The following is a 14,752-nucleotide window of genomic DNA, read 5'->3' on the forward strand; positions in this document are numbered from 1 at the left end:
GGACAGATGATCTGAGTTCTATTTGCTACTCATTATCCTTTATCCTCTCAGTGTCTCTATAAAAGGCTGTGATTCTATGAACCTTGTTAGTGTGGCTGGGTAGACGTGCACACACACACAGCCCCCCCCAAATTACCCCCAAGAGTGGAACATCAGTTCCTATCTGTGAATCTGTGTCACTGAGTTCCTCGCTACAATGTGTTTGCTGTGATCTAGACACAGCCTCCCCTTTCTCTTCCATGTAGTTCTAATGGAGGATGCTAACGTTTCCTTTCTTTCCCCAGTCCTCAGTGGTGTCAAGAAGCCAATCGTGCTAAGAGGAGGGGTGCACCCTTAGAGCTATTTGCGAGAAAAGTACTATCTAACCAAAAGGCATTAGGATGATTAGGTGTGATGCCATTAATATTTCCCCAAACTGCCTTTATCCTATTAGTGCTGTAGGTAATTTTTGTGGCCGGGAAACATCTTCAGTTGTGCTTTTAGTTTAATGGGAACTTATGACAGTGTTGCTTCATTGCTCTTAAAGAAAAAAAAATACAAAAATTAAAAAAAAAAACAGCATCAGAACACACAATGAACTGACCCAGAATCCTAGTACATTACATTTTTACCTTGCATCTAATTTAAAAAAATTTTTAAATACACATACACTGCTACCTTGGTACTCTTTGTCAATTAGTTCCAGAACTTGTGATGAGAGCCCAAACCTAAGAGTACCAAACAATAAAGCATTTTCTCTTGTGGGCCAGTGTTGTGACTCATACAAGTTCTAGCAAGTGCAACAAGTCCTGAGCAAGTGCTGGGTATTGAAACATTTATTTCTCATCAAAATGTGACAATTACAGGGCTTGATGGGTTCTGAAGCTGATGAATACTGAGGTATGACTGTAAAGTGCTGAAGTTCTTCCTGACTCTGGTCTTTATTGCTACCCACCAGTCAACCTGCTCATTTCATAGATGGAGAAACTAAGGGTCAGAGAGGAATATAATTTTTCCAAAGACTCTTGGCTACCTGGTACCAGAGCCAGGACAGAGACCTTAGCCTCCTGATTTCTAGGTCATGGTTTTCTCACTCCACCTTGTGCTGATTTTTGCCTGTCAATGGATCATATAAATTAAAGTTCTCTTCTACCAGTCTGTGAAGGCATATATTTGATGATATTTGGCTGAAAGGACCATTCATCAGCCTTTTTGTGCAACTTACTCTATAGCTTCTTTTCAATGCCTTCCTGGTTTCCATGCAGAAATCTGTTACTGAAATGCAAAATACATTTCCCCTCACTTATCAATAATTTGGTCTTCATTGAAAAATACACGTTCTGAGTTTGAGTTTTATCTTCATTGATTTTCCCAGGTGTATGTGTGTCAGGACTATGGGGATGGGCTGCAGAAGGATTGTGACATTCCATTGGGAAAGGGTTAATCATATTGGTAGAGAAAATGGGCTTGAAGTAAGAAAAAAAGGGAAAAGTAATCATTCCAAGCATAACTACTCACTTTCACTCCAATCAGATTCATTAACCTGACAACACCCAACAATTCAACTGATTTCCCCAGAGCTGTCCATACCCTATCTCTGGTCATACCTGCATTCTTGACCTTAGTGACCTTCCCCTGACCCTGATTAAATCCTTCAACCTGAAGAAGCCACTTTAACTGAAACCATTCTACCCCGTTTATCAGGTCCTCCACTGCTGACTACACTCCTGCCCTCATGCTCCCCAAATGGCTCTACCCAAGTAGTACTGAACATACCCTTTCTGACTCTTCTTCCAAGACTTGCCAAACTGCTCCACCCTGGTCATTACTGAGGATGATCCTTGATCCTAATTACCTACAGGTGACTGGTTCTGGGAGCCAGATCTGAGGCAAGGATGTGAACAAAGGAATTAAATGAATGAAGACGTTGTGTGGGAGGGAGAGAGAAATAAGGGGTGAGGAGAAGGGTGGGTGGGGAGTGCTGGTTAGGAAGGGAACTTCAAGATGTGGCTCCTGAAACTAAAATTAATTAATGTCCTTTGCTTTCTCAATTTTCACCACCCTATGAACTATGGACCAAGTGGACTATTAGACTATATCATTTGATCCTGAAGGGAAGGGCTGATTGAAAATTCTTTGGAACCCTTTGTGGGTGAGTGAGAGAGAGTGGGAAGAATTCCTTTGTGGTCCTTCAAAGGAGTATGTCCTACCCATCCTCCTGTCTTCCCCTTCACACCTAGCATACAGTCACATAACTGACATAGAGTATTTGCTCAACATATTTATTTGAGATAATTCACAAATTTCTGATTTTTACTTGCCTCCACAAGCAGCCCCTTCCCTGAGGTTTATGCACACACACGTACACAGATGCAGGACTGTGGTTCTCTGACGGCCATATTCTCTTACATCCTCTTGCCTTTGAATCCACTATTTCTCTGTCTAGAATGTCCTTCCTCTCTAACTCTTGTTCAGTCTTCCAGTCTTAGGACAAGCATTATTTCATCCTAGAGGCTTTTCTTGCTGACTCTTGCACTCCCCCAGATGTTTTTCTCTGTGTTCTCAGAGTCTTTCATATTATGACATCGTTGTCATAAGAGTGAAATAAACAAAACATGATCGTTCAATTTCTGATTTCATCCAATATAAAACTGTGAGGCTGTAGAAGGTACCAGATGCATTGAATTCTTCTTTCTATCCCTTGTGCTTAACCCAAGGCCTGGCACATATTAGGCTTTCAGTATGTGTTTCCTGAATATGTGAATGCAAACCTTCTCCTTACACATCTAGTCTGTTCCATTTGACCCTTTTGTTCACCTCTTTGATTGTTTGCCTGGAAACTGAATACATAGACCATGAAGTCACCAAAATTAATGGGCATTGACAAGCAAAGCCTATTCATTCTTGTCATCTAGAAAACAAAAGATACCTGTATCTCTCCTAAACATGAATTTCTTCTACATTTTTCTTACAATTAATGACAAAAAAAATATTTCTGGAAGCATCCATAGTGCTGACTAGTATTCCAGTCTCTAGAGATTACTAGCATTTTTCAACCAGCTGTTTCATGAGAAGAACTTTAGCAATTGTTTAGCATTTTGTAGCTAATTGCAGGAACAAAGTGGCTACCAATGCAAAATTTGGTTTTTAAAAGAAAACATTATCTCCCTAAGCAAGTCCATAAGGTAAAGACAACATGAAATTATCACCAGTCAGCATTCATGAACCAGGAGAGAGATGAAGTGGTAGATTCCTTTTGGTTTCTAGTGAAGAAGTTGAACGGTAAGATATTCTATGTTTCAAGTAAATTTGCAGAATCCAATGATACAAATGTTGGAGAGTTAAAATGAGGTAAGATTTGGTTCAAGGATTAAAAGGAATGTGTAAGAAGTGTTGTTTGAATGTTAGAGAAGCACTGAGAGTCAGGCTTTTAACATTTAGTTCAGGGACCCTCAAAAATTTTTTGCTTGTGTCCTTCCTAAAATGATAAAAGTATGTGGAAAAACTACATAGCTGTCCATGTCATTATTTTTATGTACATAAATCATGACTTTAAATAGTTGCAGAGGATGTAATTTTCATCATGTTGTATATTTATTATACACTCTAAGTACATTTTCATTACAACTGTGGAAATGCTCAGTTAGCTTATTCAGTTAACAGAAAATGTCCACCATGTAACTTCAGTAGTTAGATCATTCCCCATTGTCAAACCAATCAGCCATCTCAGATTGACTTTCTGTTTGAAAGAGTCTGATTTTATTCTTCTGTGACAAGCATTACACTACTGAATTTTAACGGCAAGATAGGCAGACAAGTCACACCCCCTTGCCATGTTTGTTACTTGGATGAAATAAAGACACTGCCTCATCAATACTTCTTACCTGAACACTCTTTGCTTTGCTCTATAGGACTCCCCTTCAGGAGCCTCTATGTACTGGAACTCTTCCTTTTTGGGGGGGATTTATTTTATTTTATTTTATTTTTTTCTGTTACAGTTGATATTCAATATTACATTAGTTTCAGGTGTGCAGCATAGTGGTTAGACAATCATATACTCTATCAAATGTTCCCCCCTAATATTTCCAGTACCCATGTGGCACCATACATAGTTATTCCCATATTACCAACTATATTCCCCATGCTGTACTTTATATCCCCATGACTATTTTGTAACTACCAATCTGTATTTCTCAATCCCATCTTCCTTTGTTGTTTTGTACTCCAGAGGGCTTCAGTCCCTGGTACTGATCCATGGCAAAATTCAAGATGGTCAAGGGGTCTATCTCTTGTCAAGTGGGAAGACACACATTGTGGTAATGGAGGTGGGAAAGAAGAATCTACAAATGATGGACAGATATCCCAGCCTCCTCACCCTCTGCAAAGTTAGATATGCACCCAGACTTGGAAATCTCTGATCTGTGTACTCCTCTCTCATTTTACTGATGGGTCATTTAAGACATAGAAAGAAAACTGGACTCATCCAAGGCAGCAATGCTTGTTAACCAGTGGTAGAGTCACTAATGGAATATAGGTATTTTGATTTCTCAGCTAGTGTACTTCCTGCCCTGTGATGTCTCATTAGTCTATCCTATATTTATGTGACTGTAGTCTCTTTAGGCTGTCACAGTGGTGTTTTCTCATAGAAGATAAGAGGTCTGACCTTGACATTTCTTCACAGGGAGGTATTTGTACATAGAGAACTCAAGAATGGTAGTTGTTTGTATCTGCTGACATTACTTGAAGGTTCAGCGGGTAGGGTTGCAACTTAACAAGCCTTTGTTCAAAAGCCTGTAATTTAACAAGCCTGTTCCATGTTAGTTGGAAAAGGCACTCTATCATGTGGTCAAAACCTCTTGGTGGTTATTAATTTTTGAGTCATTTACTATTTTCCTCATTTTGTTAGTCTCCTGGATTAAATTGTAAGGTCTCAAAGTACATAAACTCTGTCTTACTTCTTTATCTCAAAGTCCTCTGAAACATTCAGTAGTAGGTACATAGATGTCTCTGGAGTTAAACTAGACTAGATTCAAATATCGGATCTGCTGCCTGCCAGTAGTGTGACTTTGGACAAAATATCAATATTGAAAGTATATCAACTTTCAATATCTCAGTTTCCCCTTCTATAAAATGGTTGTAAGGATTGAATACGAGGTCTGTCCAGAAAGTGCCCAGCCATGTATAATGACAAATAGAGACATTTATTGAAGAAGATACAAGATACAAGAAACATTGTATATAGGATAATGATGCCTCAGTCCCCTTCAAAGTAGGCACCTTGAGACCTCACACAGTTCTCCCAATCACCAGCAGCTGCCCTGGCGTATTTTCCTGAATCTTATCAATGGTCTAAAATCTCTTCCCTTTCAAAGGTGATTTTACTTTTGGAAAAAGCCAGAAGTCACAGGGCACCAAATATGGGCTGTAGAGGGGCTGAATCATCTGGGTAATTTGATGTTTTGCCACAAAACTCTGCATAAGATGTGATGCATGAATGGGCTCATTGTTGTGATGAAGCTGCCACTCACCAGTTGCCCATAGCTGTGGCCTTCTGAATCATCTGAATAGTTTCCATAGAGGAATATTCGAGCTTAACACAAAATTTGATGCAGATTGATTGCTCTACTCACTCAGTCATTTTGACTGCAACGGCCACACAGTACACATGCTCACTCAACGGTGTCTACCGCCCCCATTGACTGGTACAGTGAAGTCATCATTGTTCACACATGTGCATTCCAGTCCACTTTCTCTGGTTGCCAGGTTACATTGATGTCAAACAAACCATTCTTGTTATATTGTCAATGGCTGGACTTTTTCCAGACAGACCTTGTATATCATACATGGTATAATTATAGTAGGTACTCAATAAATGTTAGCTGTTATCATTATTGCTGATTGAAGCCATCAAGTAAACTAATGGTAAGAGAATCATGGGAACAAGCCCATGGAGAGTAAAAGGACCAAAAGTATATTAAATTCACCCAGAGGCAAGCTCCAAGGGAGAGAGGGCTAAACAGTGTTATGCAACACTCATCAAGTCATATATGAAATAATGCTTTAGAACAATGCTGTTCAATGGATCTTTCTATGATAACAGAAATGTTCTATATCTACAACAGCTAATATAGTAGCCACAAGTCACATGTGCCTCTTGAGCACTTAAAATGTGGCTAATCCTAATAAGAAATTAAATTTTTCATTTTATTTAATATTAATTAACTCATAATTAAATTTAAATAGCCACATGTGGCTAGTCTACCATTTTGGCCAGCGCAGTTTCACAACTTAGGCTTTATTTTTGTCAGACCACAAGTCTTTGAGTATTATGCCAGCTTAAGTTGCAATGAAGTTGAACCTAACTCAAGGATAGTGAATGCCATGTGGTTGGTAGCAGTGACTTGGCATTAGGGGCCAGTTCCAAGCAGAACCTCATATGATAACACCTTCATCTCTTCATGTAGGTCTGCTCCTCTTTCTCACTTTTCCTCTGTATTCCCTTCCATCATCCTCCCTTGTTTCCCTATGGCTGGGCTCCTCTGCCAAATATATTTTGAGACCTGTGCATATGTAGTTAACTCCTTACCAATTAAGTACCAACTAATTAAGGTTAATAAGACACCCATGAGGCAGTATATTAAGACACCTGTGGTGCAAAGGGATCTTTCCCCACACTATTTTTATATGAAGAGTTATCCTCCATCAATGTAGGATCAATCCCATTCATGTATTAAGTAGTATATCGTGGGCAAGATCATTGAAGAGTTTGTGGACTGTCAGCAAAGGTTACCACCATTTACCAGAGTAGATACAGAGCATATTTTAGTACTTTCCTCATCTTATAAAACATTATATTTTGAAAGGTTAACTAGTAAGGAAAAGTGAAACTTAATATAAGTTAAGAAAATGAATTACACTTATTGTATTTGGAAGGTGAAGGGGGGTATTAGCTAGACCACTTGAACCAGGAAGGGTACTTATTGTTATTCTTGCAGTGTCTGGTGCTAGTGTTCACCATATGAATAAAGTTATAGGCCTCCTAAAACAACCCCTTTCTGCATTTTAATATCCAGGTTAAAACAGTTCATTGTTAGTATTTAAAATATTTGAAATGTGTACTGACTCATAGTCAATATGTGAAATGGCTTGAACATTTCCTATTGTAAACAAGCTTTTTTGTAGAGTGCTGTAAAACATTTTTATTTGTGGAACCCATCCATATTGAAATTATAACTTTAGCAGAGTTCTGTGGAGAAAATGGTGAATCTGACCTTTTATGCCAATTGACCATGGAGAAGAGAACCATAATTTCTATAATCAAATCTCAACAGTGTTATCATGACTGTTTTCTTTATGCAAATGTTTCTGTCAGTCTCCTAATAACTCACCTTAATCCATCTTCAGTGGCCTTTTCCTTTTTTAGGAAATTCTTATGAATACTTTTTATTTTCTTAAAAACAGAGGTAGCTGTCGTAAGTTCTTACCCATGTTAATAGACTAAGTGTATATATTAAAACCAGTCACTCAAGAAGGCAGGAGAAAGTGGGTCTTGCTTTGGGATGGCTGTCAGGGCCCAGGAGCTTCTCTGAATCCTGTGTCTAACACCAGCCATACAGTGTTACAAGGTCAGACTGAAAACAACAGTTACCAGTGAATGGCCATGAATGCAAAGCCAGGCTTTAATTTTTTTCCTACACAGAAAGAGCTAGAAGTATCCAATGAACAGTGGCTCAAAAAATCTAATACAGCACGTCCCAGACAGACAGCTCCCTCAAATCCCATTTTCCTGTACTGCCAGTCCATCAACAACATCATTTTGTTCAATGTCATTTTGTTTTAACATTGATGAGGTGTCATAAGAAATTAAGTCTTTTTATCAGTTTATATATATCAATTTACATCAATCAGCCTATGGTAAAAAACAATTGGTTTCAGTATATTTCATTTAGTTTAAAGTTGCAGAACCTATCAATGACATTAAGTGAGGACTTACTGTATAGGTTAAACCGCCTCCTTCCCAGTATGCATAGTGACCATGCCCTTTACTGTTCAAACCTCTGAACATCCTGGAATGTCTCACAACCTAAAGGTCAAGTCCTTCACAATGTTGCTCTTTCCCTCTTTCCCAGCCTTTCTTCTCACCACTCTGCCCTCCTGCAGCCCTGGTGAACTGCTCTCCATTCTCTATCATCCACCATACTTTTTTGCCATTTCCACTTGCTCACACCATTCCTCCTTCAAGGTCTTTTGTCTCCTCTGGATTTGTCAGGCAAAGGACTGTCCATTCTCCTAACCCAATTTGAATCCTACCTCCATCAAGGACAGTTCCCAGAGCCCCGAGGCAAACTGAAGGGTTTTTTTTCCCTCTCTAGTCTTCTGATACTTTGACACCATGGTATAGTAGACAAGCTGGGAATCAGAAACCCTAGCCTTTTGCTAGGTGTGTGATCTTGGACAAGACATTTAACCTCACTTTCTGAGCCAGTGCCTTCATCTGGAAAACAGAGATAATAATACCTTCCCAGCACATGTCACTGGCTTGCTGTGAACCTCAAAAGGAAATAATGCATGTGACAGCTCTCAGTACATAATGAAATGCCATGAACACTGGCAGTGTTGCTCCTTTTATTATTGTCCTTCGATTGGAAAAATCAGCCAAGGCTGTTTCAAAGCAATCATTCTGAAAGGTGTATAGGGAAGAAGTTTGTTCAGCTAGTCCCTGGACATGACCATCTAAGTGCCCCAGAAACTGTAGGATTTCAGCCTCCAAACTCTACTTTCTGGAATGCCTCTGGCACCAGAAGAGGCATGAAAATCTTTAGTCACACAGCATGTTCTGATTTAGGGGTTGAAAGACTAGGTTGCTGTAATCACAGCACTTTTACTAGATAATGAATTCCATGAGGACAGGGATTGTATCTGACTTAGCTCTGTGTCTTCCATAATGCTTAGTGCCATGCTGATGCTGGTACTGAGAATGTGCTCATTCTCAGTCTCCTTTAGTGAGCTGTCTGATGAACGCTAAAAAACATCTGATGTAACACATGTAACTGAAACCCTAGCTGTTAGAGTCCAAAACTCATATGAGCCAATCTGATACTTGTTACAATTCTCTCTTTCCTTAGTTTTCCTACAGAGTTGAGAGGTTCTCCTAACCTTCATTAAATATTCAAGAGTTGAAGACTTTGAAATAGAGATAGGAGCCCTGGCTGATGTGGCCCAGTGGATTGAGCACTGGCCTGCAAACCAGGGGTTACAGGCTCCATTCCTGGTCAGGGCACATGCCTGGGTTGCAGGCCAGGTCAGGTCCCCAGTGAGGGGCATGCAAGAGGCAACCACACATTGATGTTTCTCTCCCCCTCTTTCTCCCTCCCTTCCCCTCTGTTTAAAATAAATAAAATCTTTTTTTAAAAAAAAAGCACCTCTATTTAAAAAAAAATAGAAGAGGTAATGAGTCAATGGAAAGGATGCTGAGAGGTGAGTCTGGGTCTCAGAGTAGAGACCTGGCAGAACTATAGCAAGTGGGCTTCTGCAGGGTGACATTCTTGTCTGAACCCTTGTTCTCAGGGGGTCAGGGGAGCCTAAGCAGCTTTTGTTATAAAATGAACAAATGGCACCAGCTAGAGAGATCCATTATCTTGTTCATACTCTTTTAACCAACTCATCGTGTACCTAGCAACTAATAGTAAAGAGATATGGGCAGCCTGGTTCTATTAACACCATACTCTTTTCAGCTGTTTATATTTTTCCCAACTTCGTTCTATTCTATCTTCTCCAATTCTGTATTCACACAACTCCTGGTCTCTTACCCCTATTACTCTTTCTAACCTTGAAATCACCTATTGATGTGGCTTTGATACTCCCAGGGGATATTGTAGGCTCAGTCTTTAGTATTTTTTCTCTGTATTAATCCAATTCATGTTCCTCTAGCACTCAACTTGGCACTGGCCTATGATATAAGCTCCCCCTCATCTTCTGTCACTGAGGCCAAGGCAACTCTTGTGAGGAAACTAGCACCCACTGGGTCTGGTGACCATTTGGGGCTCTATATCCTAGAGGCAACAAATGATCTGGTTGCCTTATCCTTTCCCCTTTCAAATGGGGTCCTGATCTCATAGGCTATTATAGGACCTGAGGTGGCATCCCTCTGGCCCACTGTGCTAGCCTGAGACCAGGAATTGATTTCTGAATAACTTCCGTGCTTGAACTCTGGTGGTTTCTTCTACTTCTTAAATGAACCTTTCATTCAGTTATAACATTCAGGAATAAACATTTAATGAATATATACCATTCTTTTATGTCTCATGAATTTGTCTTATCTGCACAGCCAAAATATAAGTTCTTTGGAGGAAGGGTGCTCTCGAAGTAAAAATAAACCATCCAACTGATTCATGAGATTTTGTTAATGTGCTCAAGATTATATAGGGGTAGATAAAAGTAGGCTTACAGTTGTGAGTACACAAAACACAGTGATTATTCTTGTATTATTATTTAATTATTGTATTATTGTCCATATGAGCAATTGTGAATCCACTTTTGTCTACCCCCTGTATTCAGAACACTTAGCATTTGTCAAACACTTACTGTACAGTAGGCTCTGAGTTAAGCGCTTTATGTGTAACATTCTATTTAATTCCAACATTCTCCCTAAGAGGTAGGTACTGTTGTTCCTACTTTACATATGAGGAAATTGAGGTCTTGAGAAGAGGATAAGTAACTTGCCAGAAGCCACACAGCTAATGAGTACTGGAGCTAGGAATTCAATATATCTCTGTTTGACTTGAGGGCCCCTGGCAATTCCCTGTCCTACGTCTTACCTGGAAACACTGGTATGGTGGGCCACTATAGTCACTTGTGTCCAACCTTGTTTATACTGTATTGCATTACATGGAAATGCTTCAGTTTTGAAGTCTAGGATAAGAAGTGCACCATGAACCGACTGAACTTTTAACAGCTGAGACTAGATTGTTGAATTTTACTTTCATTCGGGTTGCAAATGAGTTTGCTAAAAGATGAAACAATTAGTGCTGCTGTTATGTGGTTGTTCCTTAAGCATCTAAATGTAATATTTATCTAGAATTTCTCAAGTATCATACCTGAAAACATTTTATTCTTTGCCATATTTGAAAAGATTTGATTGCTACAACAAGTGTGGATAATAGTTGGGAACTTAGAGGCATCTGAAAGGCTGGATGAAAACTCAAGTAGATATGGGTGAGTTTAGAAGTGATTTTGAAAACCCAAGCACACTGTTCGATAGTAGATATTGTGGGCCCACTTGGTGCTTTGTGGGAACAGAAGTTCTTCCTGCAGCTGTAGTGGTAGAAGTGGAAACACTCTTTAAAAAATCTTTTATACCTTTAACTGGAACATAATCAACAAAAGAAAAAAGCAAACAAAATATAACCAGAGACATTGAAATTAAGAACATTGTAACAATAGCCACAGGGGAGTGGGGAGGGGATACTGGGGAGAGGGGTCTATAGGAGCTACTATAAAGGACACAAGGACAAAATCAAGGGGGAGGGTAGAAGTGGGGGAGGGAGGTGGGACTGGCTGGGGTGGGGTGGAGTGATGGGGAGAAAATGCAGACAATTGTAACTGAATAAAAATAAATTAATTAATTTTAAAAAATCTTTTATCCCTTTTCTTTACTTACAGTTATATCATGAACACATTTTTGTGTTAATCAACTGAAATTTAGATAATTATTTTAACAGGTACAAGTATTCCATCAGTTGAATGAGCCATCACTGCTCGCCATTTTTATTTGTTTGTTTGTTTGTTTACGTGTGTATGTTTTGTTTTGTTTTCAATTATATTTTACATTCAAAATTATTCTGTATTAGTTTCAGATGTATTGTGTAATAATATAGTGGAAACACTCTTGAACTAGAAGCTTTGTGGCAAGCTCTGGCCTTTCAGGGAAGGTTGTTTGTGTCTGAATTGTCACTGTTTCTGTAGCCCACCAAACCCTAGCCAAAGGAACACATTGTTCTCCTTCTCCACCTGTCTCACTGTGGGGAGCAACATGGCAGAATAAACACAGTATTGGCTATGGGGGGTGGGGGGAGAGCATACAAATCCCAGCTATTTCCCTTTACTAACTGTCTGAGTCACTGTAAAATGGGGCTTAAGGACCACCCTCCTTCCCTCTCTCCATTAAGTTTTAAGAAATACCGAGTTGCTACCATGTGCCAGATTGAACCTATGTTCTAGTCAGTTAATCCTGCTGTGAAAATTAAATGAGAGTGGTGGGTATGAAGTGGCTAGAGCATAGTTAGTGTGCATAGGTGTGGATTTCTTTTCTTTCTCCCCATTTTGGCATTACAGCATGAGATGACACACACACATACACGTGCACTCAGATCTGTGTGGCTTTCATTTATTTTAGTAAAGATTGTTGCCATTCACATATACAGCCCTTATGGCAGGTGAGTCAGCCAGTCAAAAATGGGCTTGATTGATTTGCTTGAGTGACTTGCCCTCAAAAAAAAAAAAAAGCAGAATGGATGTATGAATGTAACTATTGAGTCAGGTGGCTTTGTGGGTTTCCATTGGTGTTAGAATTTCAAACTTAGTTTCCTGCTGCTGATTATACATGAGAGGCAACAGCAAGCTATCCAGTGTGTTGTAGTGATGTGATAATTAACAGGCATCCTTAATACATTGCATTTTGGGTTCAGCAGCCAGTGCCCTTATAAGAAAATGACACTAGTAATGAAAAACACACTGTGTTAATGTATGACAAATTTCACAAGTATGACACCCCCAAAACTCATTTTATTTTGCAGGCATTATACAAACTATATTGCTATGTTGCAATTGTATGTCCTAATTGATCATTCTCCTCCACATACAGTTCTGCCCCATGTGTTTCACATCTTGGTGACACCACCAAATGACTCAGAAATCTGGAAGTCATCCTAGATGTTTCTCTGTCACCCATCTTCCCCCAAATCTGTTCTGCCACAAACTTCTATTGAGTCTGCTCCTTAAATAGATCTCCTCACCATCCAGCACCACTCTTACTTCATGCTCTCATTAGCTCAGTCATCGATGATGGCAATCATCAAAAACGCCTCTTTACCTCCAGTTAATCCTCCTCCTCCACCTTTTCCACCTCCCAACCCCCTTACTTTACAATACATTTTCTATACACAGTTAGTTGACCATGTCACTTTCCTTTTCAAAGTCTTTCAATGGCTCCCTGTTGCCTGTACAAAAAAAAGCCAGGACTCCTTAGAATGATAAGCAAAACTCTGCCCAGTTTATTTTCTTCTTTTCCATTTTAAACTCCCATCATCTCTGTTTTTTTCCACAATCATACCAAAATATTTATAATTCCAGAATACAGCATTCATCCATTCAGTGGATATTTATGTCTAGACACTATAGTGCAATGAACAAAAGAAACAAAAGTGCCTTTTTTCATAGGTTTACATGCTATGTGGGGAAACAAACAATAAACACATACATTATTTTTAGAACTTATTTCTCTTTCCATTTACCCTTTCTTCTGTCTAAAGAAACTTCCTTGTCCTCTCTCCAGATATTGCCTACTCCTCTTTAAGCATTACATCTAAGGTAGATTTCAGTCTGCTTTCCTCTTTTCTCTGTACTTATTCATACTTTCAGTATAGCATCTAGTTTGCTGTTGTTTCTCATTGTTTGCATGTCATACCCAGCCGTCATGATGTTGTATAACTAATGGGACAGTATCTCTTTCTGCTTTGCCTTCACAGTAACCTGAACTGTGCCAGCATTTTATCAGGACTCTCAGAAGGTGTTTCAGTCCACAAAAGAATGAAAGGAAGGAGGAAGGAAGGAGAGGGACAGAAGGAAGGAAAGGGGAAAACAAAGACTGAATAGGAAAAGGGAGAGGAGGGAGGGAGAAAGGAAATCAATTTCTTTCCATTTCTTCTTGGTTTGTAAGGTTTTTTTTTTTTTAATTTTTATTGTTATTCAATTACAGTTGTATGCCTTTTCTCCCCTTCCCTCCCCCCCACCCCAGCTGAACCCACCTCCCTCCCCCACCCCCACCATCCCACCCCCTCCCCCGATCCTGTCCATGTGTCCTTTATAATAGTTCCTGCAATCCCCTCTTCCCACTGTCCCCACCCCACTCCCCCCTGGCCACTGCTAGACTGTTTCCCCCCTCAATGTCTCTGGTTGTATTTTGTTTGCTTTTTTCTTTTGTTGATTATGTTCCAGTTAAAGGTGAGATCATATGGTATTTGTCCCTCACCGCCTGGCTTATTTCACTTAGCATAATGCTCTCCAGTTTCATCCATGCTCTTGCAAAGGGTATAAGCTCCTTCTTTCTCTCTGCTGCGTAGAATTCCATTGTGTAAATATACCATAGTTTTGGATCCACTCGTTTGCTGATGGGCACTTCGGTTGCTTCCAGTACTTGGCTATTGTAAATTGTGATGCTATGAACATTGGGGTGCACAGGTTCTTTTGGATTGGTGTTTCAGGGTTCTTGGGGTATAATCCCAGCAGCAGAATTGCTGGGTCAAAGGGCAGTTCCATTTTTAGTTTTCTGAGGAAATTCCATACTGTTATCCACAGTGGCCTCACCAGTCTGCATTCCCACCAACAGTGCACTAGGGTTCCCTTTTCTCTGCATCCTCTCCAACATTGGTTTGTGGATTTGTTTATGCTGGCCACTCTGACTGGTGTGAGATGGTACCTCATTGTGGTTTTAATTTGCATCTCTCTGATAGCTAGTGATGCTGAGCATCTTTTCATATGTCTCTGGGCCCTCTGT

The 14,752-nt window shown here is 39.7% G+C and overlaps 1 protein-coding gene across 6 annotated transcripts in view; it reads left to right on the forward strand.

The window, feature by feature from the left end:
* Positions 1-14,752, forward strand: part of FGF13 (fibroblast growth factor 13) — a 579,899-nt gene that overhangs the window by 215,434 nt on the left and 349,713 nt on the right. The gene's annotated exons all lie outside the window — the stretch shown is intronic.

This window comes from Desmodus rotundus, chromosome X, assembly GCF_022682495.2.
Source record: "Desmodus rotundus isolate HL8 chromosome X, HLdesRot8A.1, whole genome shotgun sequence".
NCBI lineage: Eukaryota > Metazoa > Chordata > Mammalia > Chiroptera > Phyllostomidae > Desmodus > Desmodus rotundus.